The 23,309-nt window shown below is 52.5% G+C and overlaps 1 long non-coding RNA gene across 3 annotated transcripts; it reads left to right on the top strand.

The window, feature by feature from the left end:
- Nucleotides 284-22,259, top strand: LOC110259919. Of its 3 annotated transcripts, XR_002342399.1 has the most exons (5): nucleotides 284-501; nucleotides 1,099-1,152; nucleotides 19,610-19,831; nucleotides 20,006-20,147; nucleotides 20,839-22,259. It is a non-coding gene; the product is annotated as an uncharacterized LOC110259919 (long non-coding RNA). The 3 variants fall into 3 exon arrangements; XR_002342400.1 differs by lacking the exon at nucleotides 284-501 and having other exon boundaries at nucleotides 1,068-1,152; nucleotides 19,631-19,831; XR_002342398.1 differs by lacking the exon at nucleotides 284-501 and having other exon boundaries at nucleotides 1,082-1,152.

The following is a 23,309-nucleotide window of genomic DNA, read 5'->3' as shown; positions in this document are numbered from 1 at the left end:
ATTCTCATTATTCTGTAAGTTAGTGGCTTACATTCCAGCGCCTGGGGGCCATTGGGAAGTGAAGTACCGCAATGATAATTGATATTTGGGAGTTCCCTTTGTGGCTCAGTAGGAACAAACCCGACTAGCATCCATGAGGACACAGGTTTGATCCCCGGCCTCGCTCAGTGGGCTAAGGATCTGGCGTTGCCCTGAGCTGTGGTGTAGGTCACAGATGCGGCTCGGATCTGGTGGTGCTGTGGCTGTGGTGTAGGCCAGCGGCTACAGCTGCAATTTGACCCCTAGCCTGGGAACCTCCGTATACCCCAGGTGCTGCCCTAAAAAGACAAAAAGACAAAACTGATATCTATGCCGCGCTTTATAATTTACAGTCACCTCCACGGACCTTCTCTCCTTTGCACGTGTGACGATGTAGACCAGATGCCGGGTTGTTGCTCCTCCCTTGACTGAGGAAATGGGTGCAGAGGACCTGGCTTTGCCTGGCAGCACAGCCACTAAAGGGTGGGGCACAGTTTCCTGTCTGAGTATCTCTGACCCCTTTGGCCCTCCGCCCTGGAGCTCCATGGGGAACCCCAGAGAAGGTTCCTCTGAACTTACAGAACCTCAGGGGCTGGGGGAAGAAGGAAGTGAGCAATGCGGGGGACTAGCTGATGGCAGCGTGAGCCTGACCAGGACTGTCCCCTTGAAACACTCGGACCAGGACACCAAATTGTCTCTACTTCCATGCAGTAGTGATGCGTTTCCATGGTGATGGGAGGACCCAAGGTCACATCTCTCCCTTTCTGCGTAATTTGTTGAAAGGCTGGTGGCTGCTCCCAAAACCTCTGTATTTAATTGGAAATGTAGTAGCAGGCACACAGTAAAGAATTGGGGGCCATGGGAATCCTTAGATGTCCAGTTGTCGTGAGTGGGCCTTTTGCACTGAAAGATGCTGTCATTTCCCACGATGACAAGCCCACATGAAAACACGCCACCAGCCAGGCCTTGTTCCCAAGCTTGTTCCAGGAAGAGGGCTTGCCACGTGTGCTCAGCAGTGTTTATGTACTTGGTGGGGTTGCTCCCGGTCATGAAACTAACATGAATGTTCTCCATGAACAGGCCAAGCAAGCTTTCCTCTCGGCCGGCAATTGTCCCACCTACGGTTCAGCCACAGTGAGTAGCACCCTGCTGCTCCATGAGCGAAATCTGCGAGGAGTCAGGGGGCAGAGATGCGGTCAGATGGGGGAGGTTGGTGAAGGGAGTGGGAACCTCCTTTTTGAGGAGATGCTGAGCTGGAGAGGGTGGGTTGGACCTGTTCTATCATGAGAGGACTGATCCCAGACTTCAAAGACTGAGAGGGACACAAGCTTGCATCTCACAAGGGGAACTGGAGTTTGTACCCGTGTATGCGGAGGAAGTCCTGCTCACACCGGGGCGGGGGGGGGACGCTTCAGGAGCTCTTTGCCCCTCAGGACGTGATGGAGAGAGAGATGGAACTGGAGTCCAAGGGCTCCTGGACGCACTTAACCGGTGATAGAGGAGGGCAGAGACTAAGAGACATCGTGTTGGCTGCCAGACCACAGCCAAGGCCAAGGTCAGGGGGCCCGGGGCGCCATCCAGCAGGGGCCTCCAGACCACTGGCTGGCTCCCATCATGGGGTGCTCTTGCTGCTTCTTGCCTTTGCATCTGCTGTCCCCGTGTCTGGAAACCCTTCCATTCACTCTTGGCCTTCAAGACTCAACGCTTATCGAATGTTCTGTGGGTTTGAGTGACATTTCACGGGGAGAACTGGCAGGATTTGGATCAGATTGGATTTGTGTCGAGGGGAGCAAGGGAGAGACAGACGTCAGTCTAACTGCTGGAGTAGCAGGAGGACTTGGTTGTAGCAGCGGTAGGGAAACTGAAAGGGGGGGCGGTCTGTGAAGGGAGCGGCTCCCCCTTCCTTTTGCACAGGCGGAATTTCCCATCGGTGCTTGATTCGGTCATGGCAGGCCGCCTGGAGCCAGCAGGAGAGGGCTCGGTGAGGACTCTGGCCTGGGCGTGGTGCGTTGCTGGCAGCCAGAACGAGGACCCAGGGGAATCACTCAGGGTGCGAAATCAGGTTGGGTGGGGGAATGCCAGCAGGAAGCTGGCATGGAGCAGAACCCTCTCCCCTGGCACTTTTAACCTGCTCCTATCAACCTTTCTTCACTGCGCTGGCAGGGAACCCAAAGCCCCAGGATTTGAAATCTTATGCCGCTGCTCAAAAAAAAACAATTTAAAAATTCCTCAGCCCTTAGAATTTTCTAGCCGATGGTTTGGGGTGGAGCCCAGGAGAGGAGAGCTGGGATGTCCAGAACCACACCGGCGGGGCAGCTGCTCCACCGCGGGGCCTTTCCGGAAGAAAGGAGGATTCTGCCAAGAACTGAGGAGAGAGAGGGCCGGTCGAGTGTCCCCAGGCTGCCGCCCTCCCCTGCCTTAGGCCCAGGCCACCCTGCAGGCAGCACAGCTTCCTCAGATCATCTTCAATCCTGGGTTCTGGCTGCCTTGGCCGGTCCTGAGCAGGGTGGAAGGTGCGAGAGAAAGTAAAAGTAAAACATCCCTGGGTGTGGGGCTTGGCGGGTATAAAAACGCCAGACGTGGGCTTCCCAGTACCAGGGGGGAAGGGGAGGGAGAGCCAGAGGCACCAAGGGGAGGGGAGGAGGGGTGGGGCGGCGAGGATCGGGCCGAGGTCAGAGCAAGGAGCCCTGCGGGGACTGGGCATATGCTCGAGGTTCCCGGCCCGCTGTGGTTGGCAGCGTTGGGACGGCAGACGCACGTCGCAGCCCCATCCCGGCGCGCGGCGAGGGCCCCGCGGTCCAGGGCGCGCCAGCGGCGAGGCGGCGGCAGAGGGAGGAGCACTCCGCGGGCTCGTCCCCGCGAGGTCGCCTCCTTGGGGCCCACGCACCACTCGGACGGCTGCCCGGAGACGGAAGGGTGGGCCGGTTCCACGGCCCTGACTCACGCAAAGCTGGACTGCGTTGCAGGGCTTGCTTCCCGGCAGACGGGCCTCCCGAGCCGGGGGGACGACCGCGGGCACCTCCCGCCAAGGTCAAAAACTGGCGTGCGCCTGCCTTGCCTTCTGCCCAGCGGTCAGCTTCATGGGGACCCGGCTGGAGCCGCAGGGATGGCGCGGAGCACAGCGGGGTCCCTAGGCCTGAGTGAGCCCGGGCACCACCTGTGTAGGGCGAGGGTGGGCTGGGGGGACCCCAGATCTTTCAGGGACACTGGGCGAGCGACCTAGGAACCCCCGTTTTAAACCAGCCTTGGGAGTGAAATTTGGCGGCGCCTGTTCTGCAGACTCCTGCCCTCTCCCTGGCGCTCTGGTGGCCTTAGCAAGGGTGCCCCTGCGATGTCACCCCTCCGCCCCCTTAGCCAAGCCCTGAGAGCAGCCCCGCGCCCTGCAGGCTCTGGGGTTGGGAGCGCTTCGCGGGCTGGCATGCAAGGTGTGAGCGAGCATTCCTTGTCGTACGGTCCTAATTGGAAGTAGATGTTAAAGATGAGAAATCCAGTTTTGTAAAGTGAAATGTCACAGATTTAGAGTTTCAAACCCACCCCTAGCCTTTGGTATTTGACTATCTCTATCCTTGGCAGTGTGCGATTCCCATGTTTCAAAGAAAGAACTTTAAAGGTTCATAAAGCTCCAGATTTCAAATAGCTCTTTTAAAAGCACTTTGATGGTTTAAATGCAGACACATGAATTGCATATCTCTTAAATTACACAGGGTTTTAAATCTAAGGGAAAATGTCTTTGGCAAGACGGAGCTTTGTCTTGTGTGGGTATTTTTTTAAGCATGTGTAACAAGTGTATTCAGGTTGATAGTGGAAAGAGAAGAGAAAGGTACCAGGTGAAGGATGCTGAGATGTCTCACCACCTGGTCCCATGGTGGCTCCCAGAACAGAGAAGTGACACGGGGGTCCTTTCATGTTCCTCCTAGCCAAGGGCAGTGACACGGCCATATGTGGCTCCTGAAGGGCCATGGGTGAGCTCCTCTAGGAATAAGCCTGAGCCTCTTCAACCCTTCTCCACTGGGATCGGTGGTGAAAGAAGGAATGATACAAAGGACATGTAGCCATCACATGTCCACTTTTCGTACACCTGCAGCTTGCCCAAGACCTAAAGTGACCGATCTTTTCTCCCCAGGTCAACCCTTCAGGAGGCCAGCCTCAACCAGATGCCCCGCCCTGGGAGGGGAGGCAGTTTGGGGTGTGGTGAACTCAGGCTTTGGAGTCAGGCCACATGGGCTTGCATTCCTGCTCTGCCACTTATAATTTGGGTGATCTCTTTAATCTTCAGTGCAGCCGTCTGCACAATGGCCCCTTCGTCACTGGGTTGTTATGAGGATTAATCTAGGTACATGCAAAGTCCTTAGCAAAGGCCTGACCCACAGGGACCTTCAAGAATAAACAGTGATGGGAGTTCCCGTTGTGGCCCAGTGGAAACGAATCTGCTAGTAACCATGAGGACGCTGGTTCGATCCCTGGCGTCACTCTTCGTGGTGTGGGCCAGCAGCTACAACTCCGATTCAACCCCTAGCCTGGGAACCTCCATGGGCTGAGGGTGTGGCCCTAAAAAAAAAAAGAAGAAGCAGTGACGGTGGTGGTGGTGATGTGTTGATGGTAGTTGTAAAGGTGACAGTGACGGTAGGTACAGTGGTGCTGGTGCTGCTGGTGATGGGATAGACTGGGGACACTGAAGGTACTGATGGTGATGACGGCAGATACCCCTCGAACTCTCTTTTAGCAGCTGGGTCTCAGAGTTACCACCCAGCTCTTACGGTGACTGCGTCTACTGTCTGCGCCATGAGCTTTGGTGCACGGCATGTCTCGTCTCATCCTCCTCTGCTGTTGGTTGCTCCCCAGGGCAGGCATCCCGTTCCTCTCTCGTGGTCAGCCCTGTGGGCAGGCACCAGCACTTGTCCAACCAGCTATAGAAGCTGGTAGCCTTGCAGGATGGGGGGTACCCCCTCCCCCCAACCCCGAGAGCATCCCCACCAGCGGCCTGAGACATTCATGTGCGGAGAAGCAGGCTCTGGCCCTCCTTGGGTATATGGTGGACTTTGCTGGAGAGTTTCTAGAGTGGCCCGGGCATCCTGGAACAGGCTTGGCCTTGGGCATGTGTGAGAGATAGAAGACAGGATGAGAGTTCTCTAAACCATGAAAGCAGTAAACATGGGAGTGAGATTTCCCTGGAAGAGGGGGGTTGTGGAAGACAGATTTAGGGGTCACGTTTCTTCTAGAGAAGCAGAAGCTATTGCTGAGCAGGCCCTGTGGATGAGCCACATCCACGTCCACCCAGACAACTTCCCATTCCCAGTGCTTCCCTCGAGCCCTTTGCACAGAAAGAAAAGTCCCCTTAGCACATCGCACCCCCGTCAAGTTCTTGGCCCCTCTTACCCACCACCCCTGACTTGACGGGCTGTTGGTTCCTATTAGTTTGATTTGAGTACGTGCTCTGCATTTGCTCTTCTGTCTGCCCTAGGTCCTTGCCCTAGGTAAGGCCCTGGAGGACAAGACCCCTGATTTGCTTCCTCAGATGTCTTGCAGAGCCCTTAGTGGACAGCAGAGGGGGCGCCCAGATGTGGCATCTCCCACAAACCTGGCCCCATGCTCTGCCCATCCTGAGTGTTGGCTAATGTCTAATGAATAGACACGTGGCCACTGAGAGCGTTGAGGGGATGTGTCATCTGCTCCAGGCAGGCTCTGTCCTTGTCCTTCCCAATTCAAGTGGCTCTAGGTGCCATGGGCGGGGGGGCCATAGTTATGTCCAGGTGGGACCCCTGGCAGCTACTGCATGCGATGCCAGGGTGAGTCACCTGGCCGCTCCCAACAGGCCCCTCCTTTTTTAAGCCCAGCCCAAGAGCTCCTGGAGAGCTCGGGTCCCCTCACTCACCAGGAAACTCCTTGTGATGGTAAACAATCTAATACCATTCGATTTTTAAAAAAACGAATTCCTCATGCAGTCAGCTTTCATTCCAAAATCAGAAATGCTTCACATCTCAAAACCCTCCACATCAGAAGGTCAAGTTAAAAGTGCTAAGTCTTGATTTTATCGTGTGATTCATCGTGGGTTCGGGGGCGGCTGGGGGTGGGGATCGAGCTGGCAAATCCCAACAAAGCACCGTCGTCGCCCTAATCTCTCTCTATTACGAAAATGGATGGCGAGCTGGGGATTGCTGTGCCTATAAATCAGCGTTGTGTTCTGGATAATCTAATACATTTTTCAAGTGTTGTTCTCGCCGTTCGGCATGCACGGAACTGCTCAGTTGGCACAAAGTTTGCCATCAATCTCTCCTGCCCGCTCCCCACCCAGCCTCACCAACCTCCTCAGAACCTTCCTAATATTTTATACATAAACCAGTTTGGATTCACGGGGCATTCCAGCCAGTAAATGCTCTGAAGATTCATCTTTATGGACTAGCAGCCCAGCCTGGGAGCGTCCCAGCTTCTCAAGATGAAAAGGGATTTTATTTGGTGTGTTCTGCTGCGTGGGGAGTGGATGCTGGCGGCCGGCTCGGCTCTATTATAGCCGCGTGTGCTCTTCTCGGGGAGGAGAGCTGGGCTCAAGGGCAGGGCCCTCGGAAAAATGAGCCTCTTCACCCCTCCTCTGGTTCCAAGGCCCTCCCGGCAGGCGAGCCCTTCATGGCTCCCCAGGACCCAAGGGAGTGGAGACGGGGAGTTTACTGTGACCACATCCAATCTCAGCTGGTTTGGCTGTTGCAACCCTGTGCCCGAAGGAAGAGGGACAGGGACCCAAGAGATTGCGACAGCTGTTGGGGGAGGGGCACGCCCCACCAAAGCAAATGAAAATAGTTGCAGTTTCATTTGCTTTAAAGCGCAGCCCTTGTAATAAACGTGCACAGCAAATGTGCTGAGCAAACATCTCCGCGGTCATCAATATGCAGGGCTGTTTGTTGCCTCATAAACTTGGAAGCAAGTGATATTGTCTCTTAAATCAATGGCTGCGCGGACAGCCTTGGCGCTCCCCGAGCACAGGACATCCAGGCCGAGCCGGCACTTAGATTAATGGCTGGAGCAGAGACTGAAAGGTGCTTAGTCACTGCCCTCGCTGCCCGGGAAATCAGGAGCCACCCCCAGGACTGGTAGCTTCCTTCCTCGGGATGCATCCTGTGGGCCACAGCACCCGGGATGCCTGGGGGAAACCTCGCCTGTGCGCCCACTACCCCGAGACCGAGGGAGGAGGCGGGTCTGTCTGTCCACCTCTGTGGGCTGTGGGTCCTGAGGGCGGCTGGGGTCCCTCTGCTTTGGATCCCTAGCACCTTGTATCAGGCCAAAAGCTGGAGGAGGAGAGGAGGAGGCGAGGCAGCACAGGTTTCAAAAGGTGAACATGCAGGTGTTTACAGGGTGGATTCTGTGGTGGGAGGAATTCCCTACACCAGCCACTTCTGGGCGGTACCCCTCCCCAGGCGGGTGGGGTGCAGATGGCTCCCATCGAGAAGGCCGCAGCGTTCATGAAGGACCAGCCCAGCTGAGAGGTCCATCAGGCCATTAAGGAAGGGCCAGGCAGGGGAGCACTTGCCAGCCGGGCCAGCCTGCCCACCGGGCTCCTAGAGTGCCTTGAGTGGCGGGCCCTGATCTCCAGAACCTGTGACCGTGACCTTGTTTGGGGAAAAGGTCTTTGCAGATGCAGTTAAGGATCTTGAGATGAGGTCATCCTGAATTATCCGAAATCCATCACAAGGAGAACCTGAGGAGAGGGCCCAGAGGCCAGGGTGAGCCCCTGTGATGACAGAGGCGGAGAGTGGAGTGAGGGGACGGAAGCCGAGCAGCACCAAGGGCTGCCAGCAGCCACCAGAAGCGAGGAGAGAGGCCTGGAACAGAATACCCCCACCCACCGGCCCCCAACCTTGACGCCAGCCTTCTGGCCTCCCAACCACCAGAGAGAATGCATGTCCACTGTCTGAAGCCCCCAGGCTTGCAGTCGTTCGTAACAGCAAGCCGACTTGGGCTCAGAAGGGCTCTATGTGCTCACCACTGGGCTTTGCAGCCGCGGTTCTACATCCTGTGTATAACCCATTCTGGCCATAAGCGCCCAAACCCAAGGGGCCAGCCCAGCTGGGCAGAGCACTGCAAACACTCAGCATCCCTGCTTGCTTGCTTTCGACCTCAGCAAGTGCCCTTATAATAGAACCATTCAAAGTGCAGGTGGCTTTATCCGCCTTGACTTGTTAATCCGCTCAGGCACTCTAGGACTCCTGCGGGGTAAAAGTATCAATTAAAGCAGCAGTTGCCACTGGAATTTCACTAAGGTCCCATTCGGGCTTGGGGACGCGTAGCAGGGACATGTGATATGGGCCTGTGGTTTGCGTCTGGCAGCTTCCACTGCCCTGCCTGGACCCAGCCACCCTCAAGGTCGGTGTGGATTCTCAGCTCCCCGCCCAGGGAGCATCCCCGGATGCTTTTCCATTGGTTCCTGAATGTGCCCCTCCCCCTGCTCCCACCACGGACCCAGCCCCTTCCATGTGGGCAGAGTGGGCAGCGGCCGAGCCTGAGCAGTCATGACCCAGGCGTCTTGCATGTTGGTGAGTTCACTGACTTAGCAACTGGCCTAAGCTTATGGGGGGGGGGGGTAGATTCCGCCTGATACATTTTAAAAGGTGTCATGGGGGGAAATCTGGTATTCTTTCAAGAATCTCATGTGACCTTGATAATTTTGAGTGTGACTTAAGGTCACGTGTAAAGGATCAGAGACCCCAGATCGTTTACACCCAGAGGTAGCGTCCTTCTTCTCACCATGGGCTCATGGGAGGCAGTTATGGGCTCCAGAAAGACAGTTTGTTAAACTACAGTGAGAAATAGTCAGGCTCAACTGTGTAAAATTGCCGATATTCAGGTGCTTTTGACCTGTAAGAGTGGCAGTGCCATAGCATTTAACACGGCATCTGGAATACTCCGATCTGTGTGGCCACAGTTGTCCCTTGCAGGTCCTGTAGGTGGGAAGCCCAATTATAATGGGAAGGTACTTGGTGAGCAGTGAACTAGAGCAAGGATTCTGGGGCTGGATGGTGAGAAACAAAAAAGTGGGACCTGGCCGCTGGCAGCTGGGAGCTGGCCTGGCCCTCACAGCTCGGCTGGGGCGTTCTTTGGTTAAACAAAAACACAATTTCACTGAACACCAGCACTGAACAAGGTCACTCTGTGACCAGGATGGAGAAAAAACAAGGCCACTCCATACTCATGTTTGAACACAGACAAAAGAATAAGCACACTGTTTAAGCTACAAAATGACCACAGGTCCCTCCCTCCCTCCCAGTGTGAGACGGCCCTTTCTCTGCCAGTTACCATCGTTCATAAAAGCAATGCCCATTCAAACCTAGTTTTCATGTTCTGATTTCTAATCCAGAGTGAGGGCCCCAAACATCATCTAATACCCCAGTCCTATAGGAAGTTCCCCCCAACCCTTTACTCAGATGCTCTAAGGTTCTGCATGGTATGTTGGTCTCCCTTGTGGCAATAAGACCAGGAAACCCAACTCTTCAGTGACCCATATCCTCCTGGCGTGTCTGTCTAGTGGGTGTTGCTAATGGCATCAGGCTGGGCCAGCCCGACCTGGCCATCTCTGCCTGAGGACAGACTCCCTGCTGTTACCATCACCGCCACCGCTATAATCACTGCCACCATAACTCAGACCTCCCCCCAGAATCACTTCCTCCCACTATCACCACCACCACCACCCCTCTGCTAAGTGCTTGAAATACACTTTATCCCTCTTCAACCCCGTAGGAGAGGCATATTATCTCCATTTTCCCAAATAAAGCTGTGATGGCTCAGAGAGGTTAAGTAACTGCCTCAAGATCACACAGCTAGTAAATGGCAAAGAAGGGGTTTGAGACCCCAGTCACCATGTACACGTTACGGCTGCCCACAGAGCAGAATGCCCCCAGGACTTGGCCCAGAGGTACCCTGCCCCCTCCTCCCTCCTCATTCCTGTCTGCCCCTTCCTGCTCCCCCTCTGCTGGGATATGAGCTGCCAGCAGCTGCTTTGGGGGTCCGTCCTGTGCAGTCCTGGCTGACCTGCACCTGACTTGTAAATGGTTGTTTCTTTAAGTTGCCTTTGCATATATTTGCTTTGATCTTATACGTGGTTTTCATAATCTAACTTTTTACAGGAAGATTGTATTTCCTTTATATCCAATTTCTGAGTCTCTCTCCCTGTTGCCTCCAAGTGCCAAGTGCTGGGAACACATAAATTCGCTCAGGGCCAAGAATAGAAACTAAGATTTATGGGTTTCAATCTATTAGTGTAATCAGCAGGATCACTTACTCCCCAGATCCTTCATTTCATGACCATATTTTTCTTCATAAATGGCACCTTTTGAAGATGCTTAGCTATTGGGCTAAGAGGCCCAATTCAAAGTTTTAAATTCACGTGATTTGGGCTGAGAATTATACTAAACATCCGAACTGTGGTTGGAAAACACCCTTTGCATGTGCTCAAATAAACTCCAAACTCCTTAAAGGATTTTCTTGAATTAAAGAATATTCATTTATGGACTGATGAAAAAATACAAATTTTTCGCAAAAGCAATGTCTCGAGAGAGAGTAGCTTATGTGGCTGTGAAAACCAGAGGCTGTAAAGCAAATGTAACTCAGCCTACAAGCACAGCATCCGCAGGCTCATTATGTGGACGTCAAGGGTGTTTTCCAGAGAACCAGGCTCAGGTGGGCTTAGGGGCATCCAAAATCTGAGATTTCTTCTTCTTTTTTTGGCTGCCGGGTGCAGCAGCTTGGTATGGGATCTCAGTTCCCAGATGAGGGACTGAACCCAAGCTACAGTGGTGAACGTGCCCAATCCTGGCCACCGGACAAAGATTAGAAACTAGGCTGGCCATAAAGTATTTTAAATTATTTTTGATGTCATCAAACGTGAAGCGGGACTTTTTCTGTTCGAGAAGGGGAATGGCCTCTTGGCACCATTCGCAGGAGAGGCGGCAGACTCCTAGAGGCAACAGAGTCTCCTCCATCTCCTCCCGTAAGGCTGTACTGTGGTCTAGGAGCAGCTTCCCCAAGTCCTCAGAAGACACATCCCAGGCGGTGGCTGCTGCTCCCTCCCCGAGCTCTGGCGCTCCTGTGACTCTGCCCGCTGCTCTTCTCAGCTCTGGGGCTGAGCTCCCGAGAGAGGGCCCCTCCAGGCCCTGGTCCCCTCCAGGCTCGCACACCGCTGGGGTCCCTCTGCCTCTCTCCACGGGACACCATTGTCTTTCCTGAGAAAAATCTGCAGGTCAAGGGCTCTGGGGGTGTGTGGGGGGGACCTCAATTACTTTTCTCTTTCCTCAATGCCTCGTTTTGAAAGGAAAACAAATTTGCAGGCTCCACAGAACCCCTGTCTTACCTACTTTGCTCATAGACAATCCCCCTCCCCAGCAGCAACAAAAACCACAAAAACAAACCAAGCACAACCAGCGAACCCAGCAGTTGCATCTTCCCAAAGACCTCGGGCAGCTGCCCGCGGGGAAAAGGGATGCGTTTTCCCCCACGTTCAGGAGGCTGCTCTGCTGTTTTAGTTCTAAGAGCTCACCGTGGGGATTCCAGCCAGGAGCAGAGCATCGAAAGGCTTCCTGTCTCACCACCGCCTGCTCCGCCTGTGGAGCGCGGGACCCTCGCCAGCCCTGGTATAAAGTGGCAGATCCTCGGCTGGGGTCTGTTCTCGCCAGGCAGTGCCAGACCATCCCAGCAGAGGGCATGGGCTGGCCGCTTCCCGCAGCCTCCTTGGTCCCGGCTCCCGCACCCATCTGACCCGGTGGAGTGGGGGGTGCCTGGGCGGAAGCTGCCCTCCAGGCCCCCACCGCCCGGGGGCGCAGGCACGAGCAGCCGGGCCTAGAGGCCTCAGCACATCTGCAGCCACGTCAGAAATCCATTGATTTTTGTGACAGCCACGAGGCCCATCCAATTAAAAGTCCTCACCCGCGTGTTCCAAGCCTTTCTTCTTGCCAAGTGTGTTTGCCGCAGGCACAAAGGAATGCTGTTGGTCAATGTGGCCTCATTTCCACTGCTGATCAGGGTTTTTGGTTGTTTTGGCGGGGGGCGGGGGCACACTCGTGCCATATGGAGGTTCCCAGGCTAGGAGTCCCATCTGAGCTACAGCTGCCGGCCCACACCACAGCCACAGCAACGCCAGATCAAAGTCACGTCTGCGACGTACACCACAGCTCATGGCAAGGCAAGGTCCCCAACCCTGAGCGAGGCCAGGGATCGAAGCCAGCAACCTCCTGGTTCCTCGTCGGTTTGGTGTTCCCTGAGCCACGATGGGAACTCCTCCGATCAGTTTTAAACCCGCCCCCAGTACTGGAAGGTGGGAGGTCTTCTGAGATGATATTAGTAAACATTTAGGCTTTGAGGGGGGTTGAGGCCAGGGCCCCCTTCCTCGTCTGGAGCTGGAATTGTCACTGTGTTTTAAGTTTCTGTCCAGGGTTAGTGACCCTGCTGAGGAAGGAGGGAAGTGAGAGGGTGTGTCTGCACTTAAGTCCCCCTGGGAGGTGGTGCTTATTAACCAAGGGAGATGCATGGGGAAAAGGGGAAAGAAAAGGGGTGCTTTGAAATCACAGAGCAAACCATCAACTCATATTTGTTAGCATCCCATAAACATAAAGCATGAAAGACAAATAGTATAGAAGCAGAATATACCTGCCCAAGGAGTCCGTGTCTGTGTATCCAAGAGGTCAGTCCTTTGGTGGAGGCAGTGAAGAGACTGAAAAAGACTGTCACTGATATCAGACAAACCTGGGTTTCAGTCTTGGCTCTGCCGCTTTTAGCTGTGTGACCTTAGGCAAGTTACTTGATCTCTCTGAAACTTAGCGAGTAATACCTTCCTTTTGAGACTGACTCGCATTCTCACACAAAACTTCCAGAAGTGTACCTGGAAACAGGGATTGATGGACATTTTAATCATACTGTGTAGTTTTCTGCAACTTTCAACAGAATTCCTGATGCCTGTTTGCACAGGTCTGGAAGTATCTTGAGAGCCTACACTGAACATTTTTTCCTTCTGGTTCAGGGTAGCAACGAAAGAAGCTAAACTATACACAGGGAACCTTCACTGTCAAATCCCACCTTTCTTCCTAGAGATACTCTTTATGTTTCCAGACTTCTCAAGGTTTCCCTTTTAGCCCAAATGCCTGTGCAGTGACCCTGCTGACACAGAGATGCCAGCTGTGTATTGGAGGGCGGGGTGATTTCCCCGCCATTCTTGCGGTCGCAGTGTTTGCTTCTGTGTGGTCTTTGTCGCACTGTTGATAAGTGAGCTGAACGGGGGCGATGCCGGGTGAAGCACTGGAACTGACCTGCCTGTTTTGAACCTTCGACGTTAACGCATTTCGTGATCCAGGTTCTCCAGGTCTCCGTGTACTTGCCTGCTAAGTGGGGATGAGAAGAACGCTGCCATCTTCCTGGGACTACTGACCCAGGACACCAAGCTGTAGGTTCCTGACATCAAATTAACCATTCTTTTGCAAGATTGCACTCTTCGGAAATAACTTTTTCTGGAAAGTAATGGAAGTGTTTCTGACTCGGCGTTGCGATCCCGTTGCTCGTGGTCCGTCTTTTTGAGTTAGCCGTTCTACGAGGGCTGAAGCGCTCTCTCACAGGGGTTTTAATTTGCATTTCCCAGTGATGGAGCTTGTGAGCATCTTTCATGTGATTCTTTGCCATCCTTTACCTTACTTGGCATTATCTGACAATTTGACAGATTGTTCAAATCTTCTATCTAGTTTTTAGTTGTGTTATTTTCTTTTTTTTTTTATTGAGTTTTGAGAGTTTTAAAAAATATGTTCTGGACACAAGAACTTTATCAGGTAGGTATTTTGCAAATATTTCCCCTGTTCTTTCTCTCTCTCTCTCTTCTTTTGCTTTTTAGGGCTGCACCTGCAACGTATAGAAGATCCCAGGCTAGGGGTTGAATCGAAGTTACAGCTGCTGACCTACTCCACAGCCACAGCAACTCGGAATCTGAGCCGTGTCTGTGACGTACGCCACAGCGCAGGGCAATGCCAGATCCTTAACCCACTGAGCAAGGCCAGGGATCGAACCTGCTTCCTCATGGATACTAGTCGGGTAATCCAACATCATCTTTTGAAGAGTTGGAATTTTTAATCTTGATAAGGTCCAATTTATTACTTTTTTTCTTTTATGAGTCATGTGTTTGATATTGTAACTAAGAAATATTTGCCCAAACCTAGGTCACAAAAATTTTTCCTATGTTTTCTTCCATGATCCATTTTGAAGTAGTTTTCATATATTCTGTGAGGTTTGGACAGAGGGTTTTTTTTTTTTTTGGTTTTTTTGTTTTGTTTTTTACTATGGATATCTATTTTTTCCAGTATCATCAAAGCTAGATTATCATTAAGGTTGAAAATATTATCTTTTCCTCATTGAATTGCCTTTGCACCTTTGTTGAAAATCAATTGATCTTCTATGCATGGGTCTATTCTGAAGAGCATCTTGATTTTCATTGCATAATCCTGTACTGAAATTTTCTGCTTCCTGCCTTCAGCCCCTGCAACTCCTCCCCGTGATACCCAGACAGGTCCCTCTCCCTCCTCCCAGACACTGCTCGCTGCTGAGTCCCCAGCATAGCCAGCATGGACTGCTCTTCTAGATCCTTGATGCTCCTTGAGCCCCTAGGGAGGCTTGGCTGCACGTGAAGGCACCGATCTCCCAGAGGTGATGGGCCCCCTGAACCCTGTATTCCAGGGAGCCTGTAATGCAAAAATCGCACTCCCCACTTTGGACCAGAGACTCTGAAACCCTGGCCAAGCTGGAGGACCCGGAGTGCCCTTACTCCCCCCAGCCCAGTACCCCACGGCCCATCCTCACCTTCTCTTAACTCCAGTCAGGCTAGAGAACCTTCAAGAGAAAATAGAAGATCCCATCTGTTTCCAAAAAAGCTGGAAGGTTAACCCTCTGGCAGCCCACCTTGGCCGCCTCTCCTCCTGCAGCTGCCTGGGGTTGGGGGTGGGGGGCTGCACAGAGAGAAAACGTCAGAAGAATCTCTTGATTACTTTCCCAGCAGTTAGGAAATTAGACGAAGCCATAACTGGTTCTACCCTTGGCAAAGCACCTGGACACAATACTATGCTAATGAAATGACTAAACGTCTCCACAGAGGAGCCCATTTCATTTATTTAACTTTTATGGACTTCTGACGAATGTCTGCCAAAATATTAGCACAGCAAATAAAAGGCCCAAGCAAAGTGCCTGCAACGAGCCAGGTTTAACTTGACCCTGCAGTTGCCTCCTTCTTTGCCACGCGGAGAACCCAGGGCCATCGCCCCCACGCTCTTAGGCGCACTCCCTGTAGAAATGGAATTGGTCCTGAACTGGAAAGATTCCAAAGAAAATGTTTCCTTTGTCTAACAAAAGGGGTCTTGGCCAAGAAGAAACGCAGGGGGCTGTGTTCCTTCCTTAAGGTACCATCTCTTTCTGAAGGATGAGGGGCTGCTAGCCTCGGGACATGTAATTGATGGAAAACCACGCAATGTGTATCCAGGACAAAGCACAGGTCCAGAGAGTTTTATTGGGGGGAGGGGGATTTCACACAAAAAAATATTTTTAAAGGGGGAAGTTTCATGGTACAAGTCATTTTAGAAACCTGTCTACTTCATCCCTCCTGTAAGATTCACAACATACTTTATCATATCAAAGACTGGACCAAGTCCTGACTCAGTAAATTCACTTGCTGAGCTAAATTCATCTGCAACTTCCCCAAACTTACTTAAGCTAAGAACACTTTTTTTTTTTTTTCAAACCCTATACCTATTAATACCAGGGAATTCGGTTGGGAGATGATGTTGCAGAAAATCCAGTAAGATGTTCCCATGAAAGCAGTGTCTCCTGCTCTTTTTTTTTTTTTTTTTTTTGTCTTTTCTAGGGCTGCACCTGCAGCATATTGGAGCTTCCCAGGCTAGGGGTCGAATCAGAGCTGCAGCCACCAGCCTACAGGAGAGCCACAGGCAATACCAGATCCTTAACCCACTGAGTGAGGCCAGGGATCAAACCCGCCACCTCATGGTTCCTAGTTGGATTTCCTAGTGGGAAACTCCTCTATGCTAACTAATCTCTTAGAATCAGTGAAGGGTGAGAAAATGAGGAATTTAGTTTTTCCCAGGCTCCCTGGCATTCCCAGCTTGGGATGTGGAAGAACACAATGACGTTTTCACACTGAGGATTGGGTGGGGTGGGGCAGAAGCCCCAGCTAGAGCTTTGGGATAAGGCAGGTGATTAAGCCTGCTTGGAAGCCCACCTCCTCCAGAGTTAGCACGGTAAGTTTGCAACACATGCATTTTTTTTTCTTTCCTCTCATGCCAGTTTTCCGAAGAAATCCATTTTTTCCAAATGTCATAACTGAATTTAAACCATTTTTTCCAACTCGCTTCCTTCCGCATTGCATCTCTATCCTTCTCCAGCGTCACTTTGGGGAGGAGGGGTCAGCTGGAGAACACTTCCGAGCTGTCTTTTAGGAGGTGTCAGCCACGAAAACGTGGACTCGCCACCACTAAAGCGGCTCCCCGCCCCTTAACGTCGCGCCTCCACTGCCACCAATGTGCCAGGAGACCCAGCTCTCCCCACCCCGCAGTCGGGAAACCTGCAACTCCTCCCCCACGCCCCCTGACTCAGCGGCTTGGCGGGCGATGTCTCTGGAGCACGTGCACCCTTCTAATTTTTTATGCTTGTTATTCTGTCAATTTCTTAATCTATTTATGCCGGCTTTATTTTTAGTGTGCCTATTGTGACAGCAAATCCTCAAATTCCCTTGGTTGTTTTCGGAAAATAGCCGTTCCCAAACCGTAATGTAGACCCCAAATAAAACACTGTGAGCCCCGGGCGGGTCCTGAGCATCCGCAGCAGCCGGCCCCTTTTAGAGCCGCGCCCAGTTGCCCCTCGCAGGGCAGCCGGGGAGGCGGCAAGGAGAGCCAGGCCAGGTCATGTTTGGATGAGCAGCTCTGGGTTTCGCTGAAAATGCTCATTTCTTCTCCTTTTGGAGAATTTCTTCAAACATTAATACATTTCCTCCCCTCTCCCTATCTTTTGTTGGCAAACGATAAAATATGCAAATGATACAGAAACCAATTAATTTTTAGAAGGTTGCAGCTGTTTTGCTGTATTTACAAGACACGATGGGCACATTTAGCATGTGTGTGTGTGTGGATGGATGTGCAAGAGTGCGTAGGCTCATGTGTTCGCAAACACATGTGGAAGGCTCCGCTCATCACAGACGCGTTCCCTCCAGATATGAGCCATCGCTCAGCCATGCGTAGGTCATTGGATCACTTTCCAAGTGCTTTTCCTGCCGGGGGAACTGAGACCAGAGTATGTCCATAACACAATGAAGTTTCTCCTTCTCTGCCCGTGGAGAGGCGCAGGTGCCCCACTGGCCTTCTTCCGCCAGGCTGTGTCCTTCTGGCCACTCTCCAGGCAAGGGCTCCAGTGTCTTAAGCTCTGGGGACATCGAGGGTCATAGCTGCCAGTCCCACTGGTAGAACCTGGTTAGATTTAGAACTCATAATGACAAGCATCAAAGTCTTTCTCTTCTGGTGGTTTTCCAAAAAAGTCACAATAGTATCCCCGCGAGAGAGCATTGGAGGTTCTTCCTGTACCTTCCATTGCACTGGCTCTGTGCTCTTCACGGCCCACCCAGCAGCCGTTCCCTCCTTATTTTGGCTGCCATGAGCAGCAGCTTTGACCGAGATAGAGGGGTGAGTCCAGTGACGTCGCCTCACAAGATGCCCTGTGTAGGATCCAAATGAGTCCTGGCAGCCCCACTGCTGCTCTGGGACTGGGCAGGTGACCCAGCGATGGCCAGTGAGAGACGGGCAGGTGTGCGGATGGGGTTCCTGGCAAAGTCAGTTAAGGAAACGTCTTTTTGCACCTTCTTCCTGCCTCAAAGAATGCTTTTGTGTGCTCTTGTGGTGCTTGTGGCTCCTGGGGTCATAAGTGACAGGACTAGGTGGACAGCCACGTGTTGAGGATGGTGGAGTGGGGTGCTCAAAAGGCCGCTCTCCATCCACGGACCCTGGATTTCTGGCCACGTGAGATAGTTACCCCTCTTCATTCTTCGCTATTGTTTGCCAGGTATTTTCAAAAGCACTCCCAACTGATGCAAGGCTCTCTGGGTTGGAAGAGCCTGAACAGCCGTGTCGCCTAGAATCATTGCTTAAGGCTGCTGAGATTCCCCCCCCCCGTCATTTCCACTAGTGATCTTCCACACTGTGCTGAAATGATTAGAGGAGGAGAGACTGCTTCCTTCTGGAGCATCCCGGCTGCATCAGAGCCCTTCTGCTGGAAAGTCTTCCTCATGTGATGAGAGAATGCAGTTTGCCAGTGTTGGGAGGGGGGCGTGCTGGAGTGGGCAGACCGGCATGGGGGCTGCTCCCTCCACGAGATGCAGGGAGCTAGAGGCTGATCCTGTGAAGGGCAGGGGTGGGCAGGGTGCGACTGCAGGAGGTGTCAAGGGGCAAGGCACCAGGGTGTGCCCCCCACCCCCTGTCTGCCCCCCCCGTGAGTTACTTTTGAGGGTTACTTTTTAAACAGTTTTATTGAGATATACTTCACAACTATACCAATCCAACCCAGTGTTTTTTAGTGTATTCACAGTGCAACCATCCCCAGAATCAATTTTAGACAATTTTCATCACCGGAGGAGAAACCCTGTACTTTAGGTGTCACGCCTCTACTCACTGTCACCCTCCCTGCCAAGCCCCAAGCAACCGTCGGTCTTTCTGCCCCTATAGATTTCCCTCGTCTGTACATTTCATAAAATTGAATTAATATGTGGTCTTTTGTGACTGGTCTCTTTCACTTAGCATAATGTTTTCAAGGTTCATCCATCTCGTTTCAGCATTCATTTCTTCCTTATGGTCAAAAAAATTCCATCATATAGCTATACTGTCAATTCTTGGTTTTTTAATAGTTGTGTGGTATAAAGTCATCATGAACATTGAATTAGCAAATACTGCACCACTGCTCTTGGACTGGGTCTCTGTGAGTCTCTGGCCACCTTTTCATCAATTGGTCAATACATCAACTTGTTTTATGGTACTTCTGTTTAAAGACATCTTTTTTTTTTTTGTCTTTTTTTTTTTTTTTTGTCTTTTCTAGGGCTGCACCCGCGGCATATGGAGAGTCCTAGGCTAGGGGTTGAATCAGCTGTAGCCACCGGCCTATTCCAGAGCCACAGGCAACACCGGATCCTGAACCAACTGATCAAGGCCAGGGATTGAACCTTCAACCTCATGGTTCCTAGTCAGATTCGTTAACCACTGCGCCACAACGGGAACTCCCAAAAGACATCTTATTTGATAGGTATTGTTGGCTCATTAGCGTTGAACTCATAGCCAATAGCACCCTAATTCAAATCTGAAAGAGTGCGGGGGCGGGGGGGGGGGAGTGTTGCCGGAGAGGACTCCTAGGACAGAAAACATCTGTATCAGCCCAAAGTCAGCCTGTTCTAGGACAACCGAGGTCCTAGTCTGCCAGGACTGATGGGCTTCCACGTGTGTGTGTGTGTGTGGCAGGGGCAGGGCTCAGCCCTGAAACCAGTCTGTCTGGGATGGTTGTTCACCCTCCCTAATTCCCCAGGGCTTCTGCTCATCCACAGGTTCTGCTCCTGCCCTTCCAGGTGACACAGAACAGTGGTGCTCCTCCCTGCATCAGTGAAGCGTTTGAAGGTGCATCTGGGCCCTCCCATCTTCTCGGGCTTGACATCCTCAGCCTTGTGGGCCTTCTTCACATGGCGCAGAGTGGCAAAGGCTGCTGGCTGACTTAGAACAAGTCTCTTCCAGCCTACTGACCAGACTGCACTTCCCGGTCTCTTTTGCAGGTAGGCATGGCCATGGGGGTTCTAGACTGTGGACTGAGGGCCTGTGGCCACTTCCAGACCTGGCCCCTACAATCCCCACTCCTGCGCTTTCAGCACTACTGCTGAAGGGCGGCTGACAGCCAGGTAGGAACACGGTGCCCGCAGCGAGCAGCTCTTTGCTTCATGTGCTTTCAGGGCCCTGCGTCAGCAGCTCACTCTCCGATGCACGTGTTCCTCCAGCACAGCCTGGTTTACAGCGGGCCCCCAAGTTGGTCCAGGCGTGGTCTCTGTCCAGAGCTAAGGCCGATGCGCTCCTTCTTTGAATCAAGGGCACAGGGTAAGATTACATGGGCTTTTTTGTGGGGGACTCACCGCATGACTGGCTTCCATTAAACTTACTATCAAACAGCCCCCAGGTCATTCTCCCCGGGACCCTGGCAAAGCCATGCCTTTCTCTTGCGGTGCAGTTGGAGGTTTGGGGCCCAGAAATTAGCTTTCTTGTTAAATTCACCCATCACTGCGACTTGGGGGATTCTGGATCCAGACTCTGTCACTGGTGCACGTCCTGCTTCCCCGCCCACCAAGGCCTCGGCTCCCTTATTACAGCCCCAGTGACAGTGACACAGCAGCCAGGCTGGAACAGTAGGTTCTAAGTGCTTCACGGGTCTCAGCTCTTAGTACTTTCAACGATTCTGTTATTGTTATGAATCCCATTATGTAACGGATCAACCGAGGCACAGAGACGTGAAACACGCCCAGGACAATCAGCCAGTAGGAAGTGGAGCTGGAGAGCAACCTGTGTTTGGTGCCCGCTCATACCCTTAACCCTGGGCATGTACGGATCCAGCTGTCACAGACACAAGCTCAGAACAAGGCAGTGCCAAGGGCAGCTGGGCCCCCCCTGCAGCCCCCTTTCAGTGACTATGCCCTTCTGCCTCTGGAGCACCTCTTAGGTGCCATGTTCAACTAGCTGTTCCGCCTCCAGATTGCAGTTGCCTCCATCCTGGGTTTTCCCATCTTCTCCACAGAGATTTCAAAGGGGAGGAGGCTCTGTGTGCCCAGGAAACAGGATCATGGAATCAGAGAGTCCAGGGGCACGGCAGTCCAGATCCTTAAGGACTTTCTGCCAAAACTCGAGTCTAACACCTTGAAGACACAGGAGGAAAACAGAAAGAGCTGGCCTTCCTGGGACCCTGGGAGTTGAACAAGGCTGGGTCCAGAGCGACAAAGATAGAACAGAAGCAGCTCTAAAAGCCTGGCCATTCTCTGAACATGCTAAACTGAAAACAAATAATAGGGGTGTGTGTTGATAACTACCTAACTGCATAGGATGAGGACTCAGAAACGTATACCCTCGAATCTCTTACTAAAGATTCTCCGCGCTGAGCACCTGCTCAGAAAGACTGCACACAGAATGGTCATTTTCTGGCTTGCTGCAGATTGGCCAAGTGTCATGCGAAGAAGTAGAATCCGCAAGCTTGACCCGCATCAACATTGTTTTCTCATCACTCTGCAGCTTGAGTATGAGGGAGATGAAAGAGGAAACGGGGAACCTGCCTCCCTGCTGGGGGGGGGGGCAGCAGAGGCCACCAGTGGTGGGGGTGGGGGCGGGGACATGGTGAGTCCTGAGTCTGCACCACACACCAGCTGTGCCGATGCCGTGGGAGGCAAGGGCTGCCTTCTGCAAGCAGAGGCTGGGCGCAGAGGTGGAGAGTGGTTCAAGAGCTGGAATGTTTGTGCTAAAACTCTTCTTGGAGCTTCCTGTCTCTTCCACTTGTCCTGACCTCTCCAGCCACCAGGGAGGCAGCGGCAGGCCCAGAACCCAGCAGGAGGGACCAGGACCCTCCCCCAGGGGGACGGTGACGGGCTGAGTTTCCAACAGGCCAAGGATGGGTTTCAATTACTGATGGGTTGCAAATAACAGTAAATCTGGCTAAAGAGCCTGGATGTTCAGCCAACTTCACTTCCAATACTCTGCCCTGGAGGCTCAAGTTGTCGGCAGGGTTGGTTCCTTCTGAGGCTGTGAGGAAACCTGTTGCAGACCCTTCTCCTTGGCTTGCAGACAGCTGGTTTCTGTTCATTCAGTGTTCTTTCTCTCTCTGCATGTGGGGTGTGTGTGTGTGTGTGTGTGTGTGTGTGTGTGTGTGTGTGTGTCTGTGTTCAGATTTCCCCCTTTTCTAAGGACACCAGTCATACTGGCTTGGGGCCCACCCTACCGAACCCAGGTTAACGTAAGCTCCTCTTTAGAGCCTCTGTCTCCAAACACAGTCTGAGGTCCCAGGAGTTAGGACTTTGACAAGTGAATACCGGGGGGAGACAATTCAACCCTTTGTGAGTCCCTTCCCCACCTCAACCTTCTCTTACCTTTTTTTTTTTTCTTGCTTTGCTCTTCTTTAAAGCATTTGTTGGAGTTCCCATTGTGGCTCAGCAGGTTACGAACCTGACTGGTATCCACAAAGATGTGGGTTCGATCCCAGGCCTCACTCAGTGGGTTAAGGATCCGGTGTTGCCGTGAGCTGTGGTGTAGGTCACAGCTGCGGCTCAGATCCCTCACTTTACTGTGGCTGTGGTGTAGGCCGGCGGCTACAGCTCCGATTAGACCCCTAGCCTGGGAACTTCCATATGCTGCAGCTGCAGCCCTAAAAAGACTAAATAAAAAAATAAGTAAATAAAGCATTTGTTGGTACCGGCAATCGTTTCATTTATTTGTTTAGTATCTGTCTCACCTGAACCTCCGTGAGGACCAGGGCATCCTCTCTCCTGGAGGCCTGGCACTTTGTGGAGCGAGTGACTGCTCTCACCGGTGCCCCTCCGTGGCCCTCCCCATCTTCTGGTGATGGCAGCAGCACCCCCACCCACCTCTTCCAGCTGAGTGACGCCCAGGCTGCCCAGGGCTCCCCAGGAAACCCAGTGGGGACAGAGGGGAGAGGCCTGAACTCACCCCCAGAAAGCCTAGGAGGTCACAGGAGATGACAGCTTTTTTCCTTGTTATCACCTCATTATGTGTCAGGCCTTGGCCTCCTGCCAGAAATAACAAGATGAAAAAGTCTATCACATCAGCTTCTTTTAGTCCTCGTCTCTCTGTGATTCCTCAGTTGATGATTACTTATTTTCTATAATAATCTTGTTAATTTTGGGGGAGAATCATCTTCTGTGTTTATGAGCGGAAATGCCAGGAGCAGGTGAATACCGTTAGAGAAAGCCACGCAGGCCTGGGCCAGCTGCTGTGGAGGTGGACTGCGGTGAGGAGGTGCCCTTTGGGGGATGCGCTAGAGCATCCAGCTCTTTTTGGAAAGAAGTTCTTCCGTGGAGAGGAGTGGGGAGCTCGGGGGCGGCCCCGAGCAGCTGAGTTCCATCCGGCTTCTCACAGAATTACCATCACCAGTGTCATCGCCCCACCACCATCGCCACCTGTGTTTACCAAAAGGGTCTGCTCCACACCAGGTCCTCTATGAAAGTGCCCTGCCCACAAGACCTTCTAGAAATAGCACTCCGCGGC

The sequence above is a fragment of the Sus scrofa genome, chromosome 1 (genome assembly GCF_000003025.6).
Source record: "Sus scrofa isolate TJ Tabasco breed Duroc chromosome 1, Sscrofa11.1, whole genome shotgun sequence".
In the NCBI taxonomy this organism is placed as follows: Eukaryota; Metazoa; Chordata; class Mammalia; order Artiodactyla; family Suidae; genus Sus; species Sus scrofa.
This window is presented reverse-complemented; position numbering and strand designations above follow the sequence as displayed.